At 53.3% G+C, this 13,704-nt stretch overlaps 1 long non-coding RNA gene and 9 other non-coding genes across 10 annotated transcripts; all 10 read left to right on the top strand.

Annotated features, from left to right (window-relative positions):
• Positions 1-5,150: 5,150 nt before the first annotated feature.
• LOC144267733 (uncharacterized) lies at positions 5,151-10,730 on the top strand. Its single transcript, XR_013346654.1, has 12 exons — positions 5,151-5,225; positions 6,305-6,331; positions 7,015-7,057; positions 7,806-7,845; positions 8,104-8,137; positions 8,390-8,413; positions 8,797-8,840; positions 9,074-9,117; positions 9,538-9,577; positions 9,857-9,907; positions 10,237-10,271; positions 10,556-10,730. It is a non-coding gene; the product is annotated as an uncharacterized LOC144267733 (long non-coding RNA).
• On the top strand, positions 6,717-6,792 carry LOC144268506 (small nucleolar RNA SNORD26). Its single transcript, XR_013346765.1, has one exon. It is a non-coding gene; the product is annotated as a small nucleolar RNA SNORD26 (small nucleolar RNA).
• Positions 7,669-7,737, top strand: LOC144268505 (small nucleolar RNA SNORD27). Its single transcript, XR_013346764.1, has one exon. It is a non-coding gene; the product is annotated as a small nucleolar RNA SNORD27 (small nucleolar RNA).
• LOC144268504 (small nucleolar RNA SNORD28) lies at positions 7,957-8,033 on the top strand. Its single transcript, XR_013346763.1, has one exon. It is a non-coding gene; the product is annotated as a small nucleolar RNA SNORD28 (small nucleolar RNA).
• Positions 8,455-8,580, top strand: LOC144268510 (small nucleolar RNA SNORD22). Its single transcript, XR_013346769.1, has one exon. It is a non-coding gene; the product is annotated as a small nucleolar RNA SNORD22 (small nucleolar RNA).
• Positions 8,910-8,979, top strand: LOC144268507 (small nucleolar RNA SNORD30). The gene has a single exon (XR_013346766.1). It is a non-coding gene; the product is annotated as a small nucleolar RNA SNORD30 (small nucleolar RNA).
• LOC144268503 (small nucleolar RNA SNORD29) lies at positions 9,396-9,466 on the top strand. Its single transcript, XR_013346762.1, has one exon. It is a non-coding gene; the product is annotated as a small nucleolar RNA SNORD29 (small nucleolar RNA).
• On the top strand, positions 9,708-9,774 carry LOC144268508 (small nucleolar RNA SNORD31). The gene has a single exon (XR_013346767.1). It is a non-coding gene; the product is annotated as a small nucleolar RNA SNORD31 (small nucleolar RNA).
• Positions 10,034-10,158, top strand: LOC144268511 (small nucleolar RNA SNORD22). The gene has a single exon (XR_013346770.1). It is a non-coding gene; the product is annotated as a small nucleolar RNA SNORD22 (small nucleolar RNA).
• On the top strand, positions 10,421-10,488 carry LOC144268509 (small nucleolar RNA SNORD31). The gene has a single exon (XR_013346768.1). It is a non-coding gene; the product is annotated as a small nucleolar RNA SNORD31 (small nucleolar RNA).
• Positions 10,731-13,704: the final 2,974 nt, after the last annotated feature.

Raw genomic sequence — 13,704 nt, 5'->3', positions numbered from 1 at the left:
TTAACACGGCTGCTACTCTGACACCTGTTATCTGGTTGTCGCTAAAATATGCTGGGGAATTGCCCAGATATTAGAACCCCAGAGACAAGAACAAAGGAGCTAACCAACATCATGGTGGGTATCAAACAATCATCAATAGCCATTGTCCAGCAAGGAAGCTACAATGCAAAGACTCATTGGCACAATGCCACACCAGGGGAATTGCTCTACCTTGCCTGGTAACTCAGCAATGCCCTCCAGACATGCCAGGACTTGTGTTCTCCAAGCACAGGGACCAAGGGTATAAAACACAACATAGGACGAAGCATGTGGCCACTTTCTCTTCTCCCCTACCTAAGCTAAGGCAACGAGAAAGCTGGAGCTGAAGAGATTGTCCTGAGGTTAAGAGGAAAAGCTTGCGTATGAAAGACTGTGACCAACCTGCAGTATCCAGTGGAGTGAGAAAAACTGCTTAATCTAGATGTCACCCAGTCTATAGGTTGAGAGTTTAGACTGTTTGCTTATCTTTTATTTTCTTTTGGTAACTACTCTGACTTTTTGCCTATCACTTACAATCTATCTTTTGTAATCATGAGGATGTTTTACTGTTTATCTTTACCAGCGAGTTTGCCTGAAGTGCTTGGTAAATCTGCTCAGGTCACAAAGGCTGGGCCATGTCCATTGATGAAGTGGTGAACCAAGTAATAAACTTGCATTGCTCAAGGGTCTTGAGCAGTGCAAGATGGTATATTCCTGAGGTATAGTGCTGGGAGCTGGGGGGATCTGGCTGGTGCCTTTCTCTGTGTGATTCATGAGTGTCTCTGGGAGCATTCATGCAGTATAGCTGGGTGCGGGGCTCCACATGCGGTTGTACTGAGTAGTAACAGCACCTGGAGGGGTTTGCTGCTTGCCACCAGTAAGGCATTGTGAGAGACAACCCAGGCTAGTTAGAAAAGGGGGCATAGTGCTCCCACAGTCCCAGGTTGCACCCTGGGGATCCTGTCACAGCTATGTATGTCAGTCAAGCAGCAAGCACCCCCCACACACACGACAGACAACAAACTCATCCCAAGGGTCACATAGTCACTCCTCTGTCACCTGGAGAACTCCCTCACAAAACTCCTGTTAGCTGCTCCTGTCCACTAGCTCCTCCGGTCGGTTAGGAGCAGTATTTTTAAACCCTGTTCTCCCTGAGTAGCCCCGCCCCCTAGTTAAGAGTTGATAGATGCTAAAGGGGTTAAGGGATCAAAGCCTCATTAAGAAGCTCTCAGCCTTGCCTAGCAGGCCACTAGACTCAGGTCAGCACACGGATGCCCCAAACAAACAGACCACACTATATACGTCACTCAAGCAGGGAACACACCACAAACACAGATACTAAAGACAACACACTTACCCGAAGGTCACGTAGTCGCTCCTGCGTCCCCTGGAGAACTCCCTCGCAAAACTCCCATTAGCTGCTCCTGGCCACTAGCTCGGAGGGAAGTATTTTCACACTTGTGGCGGCTGACAAAGACCAGCGTTGGTCTAAGCGTATATGTTAATTTTAGATTTCTACATCTGGACACCCCCATCGCACCCCGTGGCCCTGTCTCCACTTGCACTTATGTCGGCAAAACTTTTGTTGCTCAGGGGTGTGAAAAAAAAACATACGTTTTGCTGACATAAGTGCTCATGTGCACAGCGCTGTCAGCGGGAGACGCACTCGACATGGCTACTGCTGCTCGTTGAGTCGACGGGCGAGCTCTCTGCCATCGGCAGAACGCGGCTACACGAGCACTCGGACGGTGGCGCAGGTGTATCAGTACAGCTGTGCGGCTGTAAGCTTGTAAGTGTAGACATGGGCAGGCAGCACAGCAGGAGGGGAAGGAGCTCTGCAGCACCAGGGCTTCCAGATCTGCAAGCCTGGGGCAGGAAAGAGGTAGAAGAGCAGCATTAGGGGTTGGAGTGTGGCTATTACTTACAGCACAGTAACACCAGGGACACCCATTGAGGTTACAGAGCCATTGCGCCAACCACGGCATAGATACACATTGAGAGGGAGCCCATGCTCCAAAGAGCTGTGTCTTTTTTCTCTTGTGGGAGGGGCAGGGCAACAAAAAATAAAATGCTGCATTGTTGTTTGCAGTGTTGTTGTAGCGGTCTTGGTCCCAGAATATGAGACAGACAAGGTGGGTGAGACATCATCTTTTATTGGCTCAACTTCCGTTGGTGAGAGAAACAAGCTTTCGAGTGCCACAGAGGTGAGGTGGAAAGGGAAACCAGTTCGTCCTCTGGATTCTTTAGAGAGGGTTCCTGGAGGGGGCTCCCAAGTCTCCGTCCTCCATGCTGCTATTTTGACTTTACCCAAAAATGGTAAAAAGGTTTCGTTCTGCCATCAGACCATCAGTCCCTGAATTCCACTTTCCCTGTCTCCAACCGTGGCCAGTACCAGCTGTTTGACAGGAAGGTGCAAGAAGCCTTAGCATGGGCAATTGTGGAATAAGCTGTTCACAGGGGAAGTTTCTCCTCACCACTCAGGTCTATGAGAAAAGGCCCAATTTATAACCTGCCAAAACATCCCCGTGATCAACAAGAACAAAGGTCCTCCCCCAGGTTCTGCACCTCCATGTTCGCAGCACATGTGGGTAAGGCAGCTATCAGTCCCAGCAGCCCAGGGGACTTTTCTCTGGTCCCTGCCATTCTTGACTCCTCCACGGGACAGTTGGTTTCAAGAAAGAGTCTTTTATTAATTCCTCCCCATCCTCCACTTGCAGTCATCTGAATTCAGCCAAGAGCTGGTAACTGGGATGCCTCTAACAGAGCCACAGTTCAGCCAGAGCCAGCCATAGCTTGTCAGGAGCTGCAGATCTGTGGCTGATTTGTGCACCGTGTGGACACTTGACATGAATTCAGAGATTCCAAGGCCAGAATTGACCATTCTGCTCATACAGTCTGATCTCCTGCGTAACATGGGCCAGAGCATTTCACCAGTGGTTTTTTACATCTGGCCCATCACTTCTGGCTGGGCTAGAGCACAAATTGTAGAGAGAGACACCCAGATGCGATGTAAACACTCCAAGTGATGGTGGATCCATCGAATTCCTAGGTCAGTTGTTCTGACGGCTAATTACCCCCTAAAAAATCTGCACTTTTTCCAGCCTGAATTTCTCCAGCTGTAGCTTCCAACCATTGGATCTCGTTCTGCCTTTGCCTGTGAGAGCAAAGAGCCTTCTCCCATCAGAAATCCTCTTGCCATGTAGATACTTATAGACCGTGACTTTACAGTCAACTCTTAACCTTCTGTTCATTAAGCTACACGGCTTGAGCTTTTCTGGTCTCTTACTGTATGACTCTGTGGCTGGACTTCTGCCTGCATTCTCTTTTTACTCCTGCAGCTGTTTCCTTTATTGTTGTTTTTAAACGTAAGGCAATAAACAGCCTCGATAAAGAACGTTAATTAAGTGTATCTCCCCCCCAACAAAACTCCCCTATTAGCTGCTTCTGTTCACTAGCTCCTCTGGTTGCTCAGGAACCGGTTTTTTAAAGCCCTGTTCTCCCTGAGTAGCCCCACCCCCTCGTTAAGGGGTGATGAGCGCTAAAGGACTTGGGGGTAAAGCTGGCTTGGGACGCGACACTCCGGGCGGCTGCTCCTTTCCAATTGCTCTGTAAAGATTAAACTATTTACCACCTCTCCAAGGAGCTTTGGGAGGAGAGTACATCATGCAGCGTGTCACGCTGCAGAGCTGTGAAGTGCTCAGTGAAGGAGTACTTGTGGCACCTTAGAGACTAACCAATTTATTTGAGCATGAGCTTTCCTGAGCTACAGCTCACTTCATTGGATGCATACCGTGTTTCCATCTGAGGAAGTGAGCTGTAGCTCACGAAAGCTCATGCTCAAATAAATTGGTTAGTCTCTAAGGTGCCACAAGTACTCCTTTTGTTTTTGCGAATACAGACTAACACCGCTGTTACTCTGAAACCTGTCGAAGTGCTCAGTGTTACTCTCCTGTGAAAAGCTGGTTTGTGGGGTTTGATGTACCCCGGGCAGGCGCTCAGTGAGAGAGCTTCTCTTCCCTTCCAGCGATTTGTTTTTCTACAAAAAGAAAAGGAGTACTAGTGGCACCTTAGAGACTAACCAATTTATTTGAGCATACGCTTTTGTGAGCTACAGCTTACTTTACAGGAATGCATCCGACGAAGTGAGCTGTAGCTCAGGGAAGCTCATGCTCAAATAAATTGGTTAGTCTCTAAGGTGCCACTAGTGCTCCTTTTCTTTTTGCGAATACAGACTAACAGGGCTGCTACTCTGAAACTTGTTTTTCTACCACGCTTTGAAATCACAGCCAGCAGGTGGCGCCAGAGCTCCACAGCCACGAGTAGAGGCAGCAGCGGCCAAAAGCGAAGCGAGCTCTGGAGACTGAGCAGAGCCGGCTGTCGGGACCCCCCGTTGCAGTCTAAGGGTCTTGTCTACATGGGGGAATTGACTGGCCGCCTGTAAACAGAGTAACCTCTGCGCTGTAGCTCTTCCAGTGTAACCCCCCATTGGAGGGAGCCACGTCCGGGGGATGGGGGCTCCCCGGGGTTCTGGCTGGGTCTTTGGGAGGAACCAGACACGCTCCCTGGCGGTGGGCAGAGGCCGAGTTGGAGCGAGTTTCTGCTGGGGGTGGTCCACCGGAGCCAGGGATCCTTCAGGTAATTTCTGTGCGGGGGAGAGACCCGCGGGTGGCCCGGCGGGGCCCTAAGGGGAGGGCAATGGAGAGGAGATTCCCAAGGAGGAAGGGGGAGTGAGTTCCTTTCGCTCCTCCGCTCTGTCACTGCGAACAAAGGACCGACGATCGCACCGCAGTTAGCTCCCGCCAAGCTCGCACGCACAAGACCAGGGCGTGTTCCCGCTCAATCACCGCCCCAAGTACACATCCCCTCACCACCAGAAGAGCGCATGCGCACTCAGATCCCCGCGCATTCCCTCATCTGCTGCGCTTGCAGGTTGCCGCTCAACCCGCCACCTCTTTGCGCATGTGCCGTCAGGCTGAAGTTCATCCCGCCACTTCTTCAAGCTCTCGCACAGTCCACCACCTCCCCGCGCATGCGTACTCAGGTTGCCGCTCATTCACCAACTCCCTCGTTGCACATGAGCGTTTGGCTTCCTTCGCTTTCAATGAGAAAGGGGGATTTCCCAGCATGCCCCTGGCTCTTGGGTATTTAAGTCCCGGCTGGGGGGAAGTTCGGCCATTTGCTCAGCTGCTGTTTGCTCGGGGTATGGGGTGAGTGGGGACGTGCCCCCTGTGGCCATGCGGCTCCGTTTCGGAAGCCCCTGCCCGGGGGCGGGCGGATGCTGCTGCCCGCGGTTCCTCGGGGATTTGGGGAGGGGGTGACTCGGGCACCGGGCCGGGAGCTGCGTCCCGCAGGGTGGGAGGCGCGGGCAGGCTCCGCCGCCATGTTGCGAGCTATGGGGGGTGTGGAGCTGGGGGGCGGGTGCTGCGGTGAGGGAGCGCTGCGGAGGCTGGGGGCCCCACAGGCGACACGTAGCTTCGTGGTAGGGATTCGTGACCCGCCCCACATGTCGCCTCTGCGGCCCCCCTGAACCCTTTGCCTGCGGCCCTGCTCGCTGCCTCCTCCCCGCTAATTGCTCCTACAGCAACCCCGCGGAGCGCTCCCGGCGGGTCCGCCCGGTAGCCCAGGGAAACCCTCCCGCGCCGGCTGCTGCTCAGGAGGGCTGGAGCCCTGCAGTGACAAACCCGTCTGGAGCGCCGGCCGGGCCGGGAGTCTCCCCGCCCCCGGAGGAACGCTGTATTGGGCGGGGGCGACTTCACAGCTAGCGCCCTGGACAGTGGCTACGCGCCTCCGCCGCCTGTCCCCCGCCCCCACCTACTGCTAGAGGCACCAGCCACGTGCGGCACCGCTCCTCCTCCAAGGGGTGCTCTCCCCCAGCTGAGCCACCTCTGGCCAGGGCCCCCTGGCAGTCAGATTGCTGGGACACAAGGCTTAGCCTCATCCTGCCCTTGCCCAGGAGTAGGCAGCCTGAAGGTCTTAGCCAGTGCTGTGGGCAGGAAGGGTGAGGAGTAGTTTCCTGCCCGGGGGTGGGAGGGGGCGAGGCCTGTTCTTTCTATGATGAGACCTATCACAGACCTGTGCTGACAGCCTTGTGAGGACCCCAAATAAATCTGAGGAGAACAGACTTGCCCCCACCTCTGTGGCCAGGGGTTTGAAGGGCAGCTATGCCACGATGCTGGGGACCATGGGGGAGCTTGCCCATCTTAGGGTGTAGTTTAGAGCCCTGCCCACTTTGCCATGGGGAACATGTGTCCATTCCATATTCCTAATGCTGTTTCTCTGTTTGCAGGGTTTAAACCTCCGGTGTGCTTGCTAGGTAAGTTACAAATGCCATCATGTATGCTGGAGCTTGTGTAGCTCTGGGTAGAGCTGCACCTCCCCTCCCATTCTCACTCCTTCCCAGGACTCAGCCCACCTCCCAGAGGCAGGTGTTCCTGGTATTTGGGACTCTTAAGGTGGCCCTGGGGTCCATGGTTAAATTTATAAGGCCATAGTGTCATACTGTCATACTGTCTGTGGTGTCTAAATGGCTGAAGTTCCCAGATGCTTGCCTGCTATAGCAGACTAACCAAGTAGTGGGGCATGCTACTGGGGAGGGAGGGAGTGTGGGGGGGTTTGACACGTTGCTGTTAATGCAGCATGTCATTGCTTTTAATTGGGTCCCTGGTCTTGGGAGTGGGGTGGTGCATGAAGTGAAAGTGCTGCAAAGATGATAAATGCTGAACTCTCTCTTTCTGAGGCTTCAGTGGAGAAAATCTTTACCAGATTCTGAGTGGCACTGCCCTTAGCTCAGGTAGGTGTGGATCACATTTAGGCCTCTGTGGCCTGGTGCTTCAGCCCTGCTGGGAGGGGCAGGCCCTTGTGGAACAGCACCAGAAGAGAGCATATGCCCACATTGCCCTTAACATGGGGAGTGGGTAGGCCAGGTTGTGTGACTCTGCTCCTACAAGAGCAACATTCCATGACTGCATGTTAAGGTTCATGTCTCTCTTCTCTAAGGCATGGGTCTTACCAGTCATGTGCATCTGCAGGCTCTCAACGGGTGAGTAGTTGAGCTTTCTCAATCTCTGATGAAAAGATACATAGAACATGGGGTGGTCTACACAGGGGAAACCAGCTCCATTACACCATGTCTAGGGTGCAGCTGTCTTCCCTAATGTTGATGGGGTGGGAGCAGGGACACACACTGTTGCCTTGGGGCTTAAGTGGAGCCTCATCCACTGACTCACTTGTCTGCTAGGTGGGTCTCCTGTCTGAAACAGCCTTAACTTTCCAAGTATGCATTCCTCTTAGACCAGCAGAAGCTGTGTGCCCTGCTCGGATCAATGGCTGGGCAGGATGGAGGGGGATGGTCAGTGCTGGCTTAGGATCTGTATGTATTGGAGTGATCCAAACTTCCGCTCCCTCCTGCTCACTGCAACAGTGCTGTCTCCAATGTCTTGGGTTTTTAGTAAATGATCGTGTGAGCTAGGGCAGCATCTAGTTTTTTTTCCCTCTAAGGATGGGGATTTGTGGTTCCATGAATGGCTCTGACCTGTGTGCCTGGCAGCTCAATCCTCTATCCAGCTTGAGGTCTGCTGCAGTGGTTGATCAGTGCAGGCTGCAATGTGGGAGTATTTCCCATGGACCCAGTCAGGCTTCTGCTACCTTGCTGTTCAGTGATGAATACAAACAGACAAGCATATGGCTGAGTGTCTGTGATGCCAGCTTACTTCTGAGAACTTGGAGATCGTCCCTGGGGAGGGATTTTTTGGTCTAGTAATAGGGTTAATCTGCCCCTTCTGTTTCAGGTTACCCCCACCCCTAGATGGAGTCCGGCCTCATATACAGGTAGGATTGGGATTTATTGATCTCTGTGGGGCTGGAAGGCCTACCCTGCTAAGGCTGTGTGTGTGTGTGTGCTGAGCACTCCATCTGGGTATATCAGTGCCCAGCTCCCTTGCCAGGTGATCTGAACTAGTTCCTCTGAAAAGTTTTGAAGAACATTGGTCAATAAGCATGTTAGAGTTCTGATGGCAGCTGGCCGTTGGGTGGAAGATGCTGCACATTCAGACACCTGTCTCACAGGGCTCTCTGCTTTCCCTCTAGGTGAACTCATCCTGGGGGTGAATGCCTGTCTCAGGTAAATGCATCTCCTACACAGTGTCCCTAGCATAGTAGGGCCTGGCCAGTTCCCCTTCTGTAGCTCTGGGATGGGCCATTACTTCGACAGTTGACAAGTGGCAGTTTGAAAGGATGACACCACGTTAGCTGGACGACACTTGTCTCATGGCATTTAGTTACCAAAGCCCTGATCAAACTGCTCTGGCCCTGCTCCAATGAGCTATGCTCTGTTCCTGTGCTCACTGACCCAATTCTTCTCTTCTCTGTACAGGTGAGATGCCTTGATCTGGAAAGGGTGAGTGACCTACACAGTCCTAGCTTCCCCTCTGCCCACTGTCCCAATGAGGAAATTTGTGCCATCTTACTGTCTGTCTTGGTACCAGAACCTGCAAAGGTGAACCCACTGGTACCTGCAGCATGAGAGGAGGAGAACATGCTCCAAGAGGAACAGTCTGATGGGACATTGGGCTGGGTCTGGCATTGTTTCCTGGGTGTAATGGCTGATTAACCTGTGCCGTAACACTGTGCTCTGCACACTGCCATCTCAGGCAGGAGCAGCACCCTGTAAAACAACAAGGGGAGAGGGATGTAGCCAGAGCACCTTGTATATGAGCAGTGTGGTGATGAATACCGCTGAGCAGAGAGAAAACACTACTCAGATGCTCTGGTTCTTTTCAGGTGCCTGGAGTGAGTCTTAGCCAGCTTCTGATCCAGCTACCCAGGTAAGGAGACACATCAGATAATCAGCTGATGATGATGGGTGGGGCTCAGTCCTAGCTGCCTGTTCCCACTGACATGATGAATTCACTTTGGAATCTCGTTCGGCTGAACACTGCTGTTGAGACTTTGACCCTGAGGCTTGGTGACGAACAGGCTGCAGGCTTTGCCTTATCAGGGATACAAAGTTAGAATTAAGGGCCTCAGGATTCAGATCAAATAACCTCTCCTCCCCTAGATTAAAGATGCAGGAGTGGATGGTTCTACTGCACTGAGTGATGGGTAAGTGCCCTTCACCTCTCTCCAGGGCTCTTTGCAAATGTCCCTTGCATAGAAGCATGTGTAAGAGACCAGATACTGCAAATGTCACTGGGATCAACGTTTCCTCCCTGAACAACTGGGACAAGGGGCGTGGGGGGAGTAGAGCTTCATGGTGGTGTCAGGGCGCCAGCTCTGGGTGTGAGAAACTGTTGTGGTAGTGCCAAGGGGGCCTAGTCAGCACCCCATTGTGGCAGGCATGGCACAGTGCTGTCTTGTGGGGTAAGAGGCGCTCACTGCAGTTTTAATGATGAGCCAAACTAGCTCACTTTGATTTAATATAAACATGAAAATATTTGAACAACTGAGAAACTGCACAGAGCTGGGGTGAGTTTGGGGCATCTGTGCTGGGGAGTAGCTGACTCTGTTGTCCTGTTCCAACAGGTAGCCAGAGGCCTGGGGTCAGAAGTGCCTGGAATGTTGAGTGAGTGATGGGCCTGTGGGTGTAAAGGAGGGATGGGCAAGGGGGAGCTAAGCAGAGACCACACCTGCCCCTGGCTGTAAACTGAAATGCAAGCTCTGCCCTGTGGCAGGGGTCCTGTCCCATTCTCCAGCTCCTCAGTGATGAGACCCCTACTGCCCCAGTCTGATCCCTGTGACTGAGTGGTTCCCTCTGAGGCCAGGAGCCTGGCAGCAGTGTTGGTTGAGAACGTGGTTGCTTGCTCCTTGCCCAGTCCTCCAACAGCTGTTTTTTCTGTTTCAGGAGCCTTTGAATTCCTGCCAGGGGATGGGCAGTCAACTGGTGGAGCTGCAGGTAAGCTGAGAAGCACCAGCTGGAAAGGGACTGGTAGAGAGGAGCTCTGCTCCCTCCATAGCAATACAGGTGGGGGTGGCCTGGGTTGTCCCTGGGTTGTGGGTGAGAGGTGGGGTAGGTGCCATGTCCTGATGAGGAAAGCAGGTCATGTCTTACTGTCCATGCTGGTCCAGAACCTGCCAAGGTTGAACCCACTGGGCCAGTGGAGAGAGAGGAGGAGACTCTGTTTCAAAAGGAACTGTCTGATGGGACTTTGGCAGCATTGGGATGATGAGTGGGGTACGCCGTGGGAAGTGGCTCTCCTGCAGTTCTCTGCTTGTTTCTCATAGGGCTACCTGGAAGCACACTCATCTGAGCACAGCGGGTGAGTGTAATTGCCACTGACTCTGTACTTGCCCCCTGTGTGCTGACCCTCTCCCATCTCCAGGGATGAGCTGTCATTCTCCTTGTGGTGCCTTCTGCTGGAATAAACTAGCTCCACCTCCATGATGATCCTTCCCTCAGACAAGAGGTTGAGCATATGATGAGCACTTACCGCCCCAGTCTGATGCTGGTGACTGACTGGTACTTTCTGAAGCTTGACCCTGGGGGTCCCTGTCTGCCCCTGGCTGGGGGCACTGCTCTCATCAGTCTCCTTCTCTCCTGCAGGTTGAAGTGTGCGGACCAGATGCAGCTTTGCCATCACCCCTCCCTCCAGGAGGAAGAGCTCTCCCTGCTGAGCTGTGACAAACCCAGCAGCAGCTTGGTGTTGGCCGGGGCAGTCAGGCCCTTAGTGTGTGGTTCTCTGTGTAGTGACTGTTAAATAAAACATCTCTGCACAGACCAGCTGGAGCCTTGGTATCATGATGGGCCTCAGTGTGCGTTGCAAGGCCTCCCAGGGGTGTGGGAGGGCCTGGTGTCATGCTGGGGAGCAGGGACAGTTACTAGGTGGAATTGGGGCCCTGCTCACCTATACCTGCTGTGGGGGGTCACAGTTCCCTGGACAAAGCTTAGAGGTGGGCTGGCTCTTATGCTAAAGAAAAGGAGCCTTATTGTGGTTTGCAAACCCCATAGAGTGTTCAGGGGGGTCTCTCCATTCCAGCTGGTCCATGGGGCTCCTTCCTGTCTCCACAAGGGGCAGAGTTGCTGGTTTCTGCCTAGGTGGCCCTGTATGCCATGGGGCAGTCTCCATCTGCAGCTAACAGCTGAGGCAGGACACTAAATGCACCCACTCAGCCCTTGCATAGCCTGAAGTTATAGAGCTTACAATAGCAGGGTTGCGGGCACCTCCCTGCTCCTGGTTTCTGGTAGTGTGCTGAGCAGGAGCAATGCCTAGTACCTGGCTGCTGTGTGACAGGGCTGGAATGGGGATCTTCACTGTGATACCTTGAGTGTCATGCTGAAGGGACTCCTGGCATGTCTTCAGTCCCCCATTAGTCACTCTTCCCTCCCCCAAAGCCCTAGAACTGACCTGTGTGCTGGCACAGGCAGGTGAGTTAAGACACTCCTCTTGGCTCACTCAGCTTTAATTGAGTGGGTGAGCTGGTGGAACTGGGCCACCTATGTCTGTTTGCTCAGGGTGCTCCACTTCCTGTCAAGGCTTCTTGGATATCCCTATGGTGCAGAGCTATATCTACCTTCTCCAGGGTATTAACCCTCATGCCCCAGAGTGGGAGCATAATACAAACTACCTTACAAGCACAAAGGGGTGGAGTCCTGCTTGGGTACAGCTGAGAGCAGAACCCTAGTTCACAGCACTAACTGCCCATCCACTTCTTGGACTTGTTATGTGAGCGGCTGTAGTAGGATGGCACAGTAGCTGAGCTGGTTCTAAGCAGCTGCACAGATCCAACCACATGGAGGTGCCATCTAATATGGATTGGGTACTTCTGCAATGGCAGGCTTGCAACTCTCTGCAGCGTAGCTGTATGAGCCAGAGCTGAGCAAGGCCCTGACCCTCATACAGCAGCTCCTAGTTCTGCCTCTGATGCTGAGTGAAGGATGTGGTGTAGCAGTGTTTGTCTCAGGATATTAGACAAGGTGGGTGAGGTAATTGTGATTGGTTTGGTCACAGAGATCCCCTTGGGACTGTCACATGGTGTGCTGAAATTACCTGAGCACTTTTTCCCTGCCAGCTTGGGACTCTAGAACCCTGCACAAGTTTATCTTATCTTATTCTAACTTCGGACAGAGAAATAATACATGCAAACGAATAGGATGAACACACAGTAGATTAGAAGAATTGTAATACCTTGCAAGAGACTTTCTGCATAAAGCATATCCTGTTACATTGTATTCATAAGCATATTTTCATAAAGCATATGGAGTGCAACATCATAGTAATATCTTACTGGACAATTTCTCTGCTTAAGAGAAGCTATTAAGCCCAACTTCAGGGTCAGGGAGACTTTCCTCCCTTGTATTTAGTCTGGGCCCAGCCTGCTCCAGGACCACTGAGGAGTCCATGCCTATGATGGGTGGGGTCCTCTGCCTGAACCCTGGCTGGGAAGCTGTGAGATCTGTGTTCCAAGAGCTGCCTGGGGCAGGTGTGAGGCCTTGCCTAGGCTGTGTCATGCTAGGGCTGAAGCATGGCTTCTACAACACCATCAGCTTGTAGAGAAGAAAGAGCTGTCTGTGGGATGGGGCCAAGCTCCTCCTGCTGGGCTCAGACTCCTTTGGGTGCCTGACATGCTTAGAGCTGGGATGGGCCCCCCCTCATGCTGAAGAAATTCTGTCTTGTACATGCTATAGAGCATTAGGGGTCTCTCCCTGCCCCCTCAAGCTACAGAGATGCTGGCTTGGCACCTGAACTGTGTGGGATGCCTTTAGCCAAAGCTGCCTGGGTATAGCAATCTCCCCTGTGGGCAGAGCTGTGAAGCACCAGCTCTCTTCCTCCCAACTCAGACTTTGCTGGGGAGCCCCTGCAGCTGGCCATCTGGCTGACGTGTTCCTGGGTGCAGTAGATGCTGTGAGCAGGGAGGGTTAACCTGTCTGATCCTGTCACAACAGCTGCCTGCCTGGCCTTGGGGAGCCCAGGATTAGCTGAGGCAAATTCCCACCTCAGCCAACCCTGCTGCTAAAAGGGGCCTTGGCAGCCAGCCCTCGGGCTCTCATCTGTCAGGGCAGAACTAAGTAGCTGAGACCTGCTCGCCATGGTGGCAGCCGCTCTGTGGGAGGGGAACTAGCTATGCCAGCACACTCTCCCCTGCAGCAGCGGGCACTGTGTCTGCCTGAGCAGGCCCCTACAAGCTCATTACACACACACACACCCCACTCTCCCCAGAGGCACCTGCAGGGCTGCATGGGCAGTGGGGACCTGGAGCTGCTAAGCCAACACACCTGCCTTTGCTTTGATGTCACCAGGCCATTCCAGGAGGCGGAGGCGGAGGGTGTGGGTGAGCTCTGTGTCTGGGCCATGTGCCCTGGGGGTGCTACCTGCCCAGCCCTGCTCCCCTGGCACTGCTCTGCCCACCTTTCCTGGCCACACTGTGGTGCAGCCTGCCCCACCCTGACAGCTAGCAGCAAGAACACAGCTTATGCACAGGCTCTGGGAAGCAGGAACCTGAAAGGCCGCTGGTCTTGCTCTGGCTTTGCTGAGACCCCCATGCTGTGCTGGGCCTGATGGGAGGAACTTGACCCTGCAGAGAAGGGGCCTGGACAGACTGTGACCCCATAAGGGATGGTATTTGTGCTGCTCACAGAAATTCAGAGACCCCCGGGCATGCAGTTTTTCCATCCTGGGTTGGTGTAGAGCTGAGATGGCCCCTGATTGATGCTACCATATCTGCTGACCTCCTTGACAATCCCTACCCTCTCTC

Source organism: Eretmochelys imbricata, chromosome 7 (genome assembly GCF_965152235.1).
Source record: "Eretmochelys imbricata isolate rEreImb1 chromosome 7, rEreImb1.hap1, whole genome shotgun sequence".
NCBI classification, from domain to species: domain Eukaryota; kingdom Metazoa; phylum Chordata; order Testudines; family Cheloniidae; genus Eretmochelys; species Eretmochelys imbricata.
Note: the sequence above shows the minus strand (reverse complement) of the source record. Positions and strands in the feature narration are given on the sequence as shown.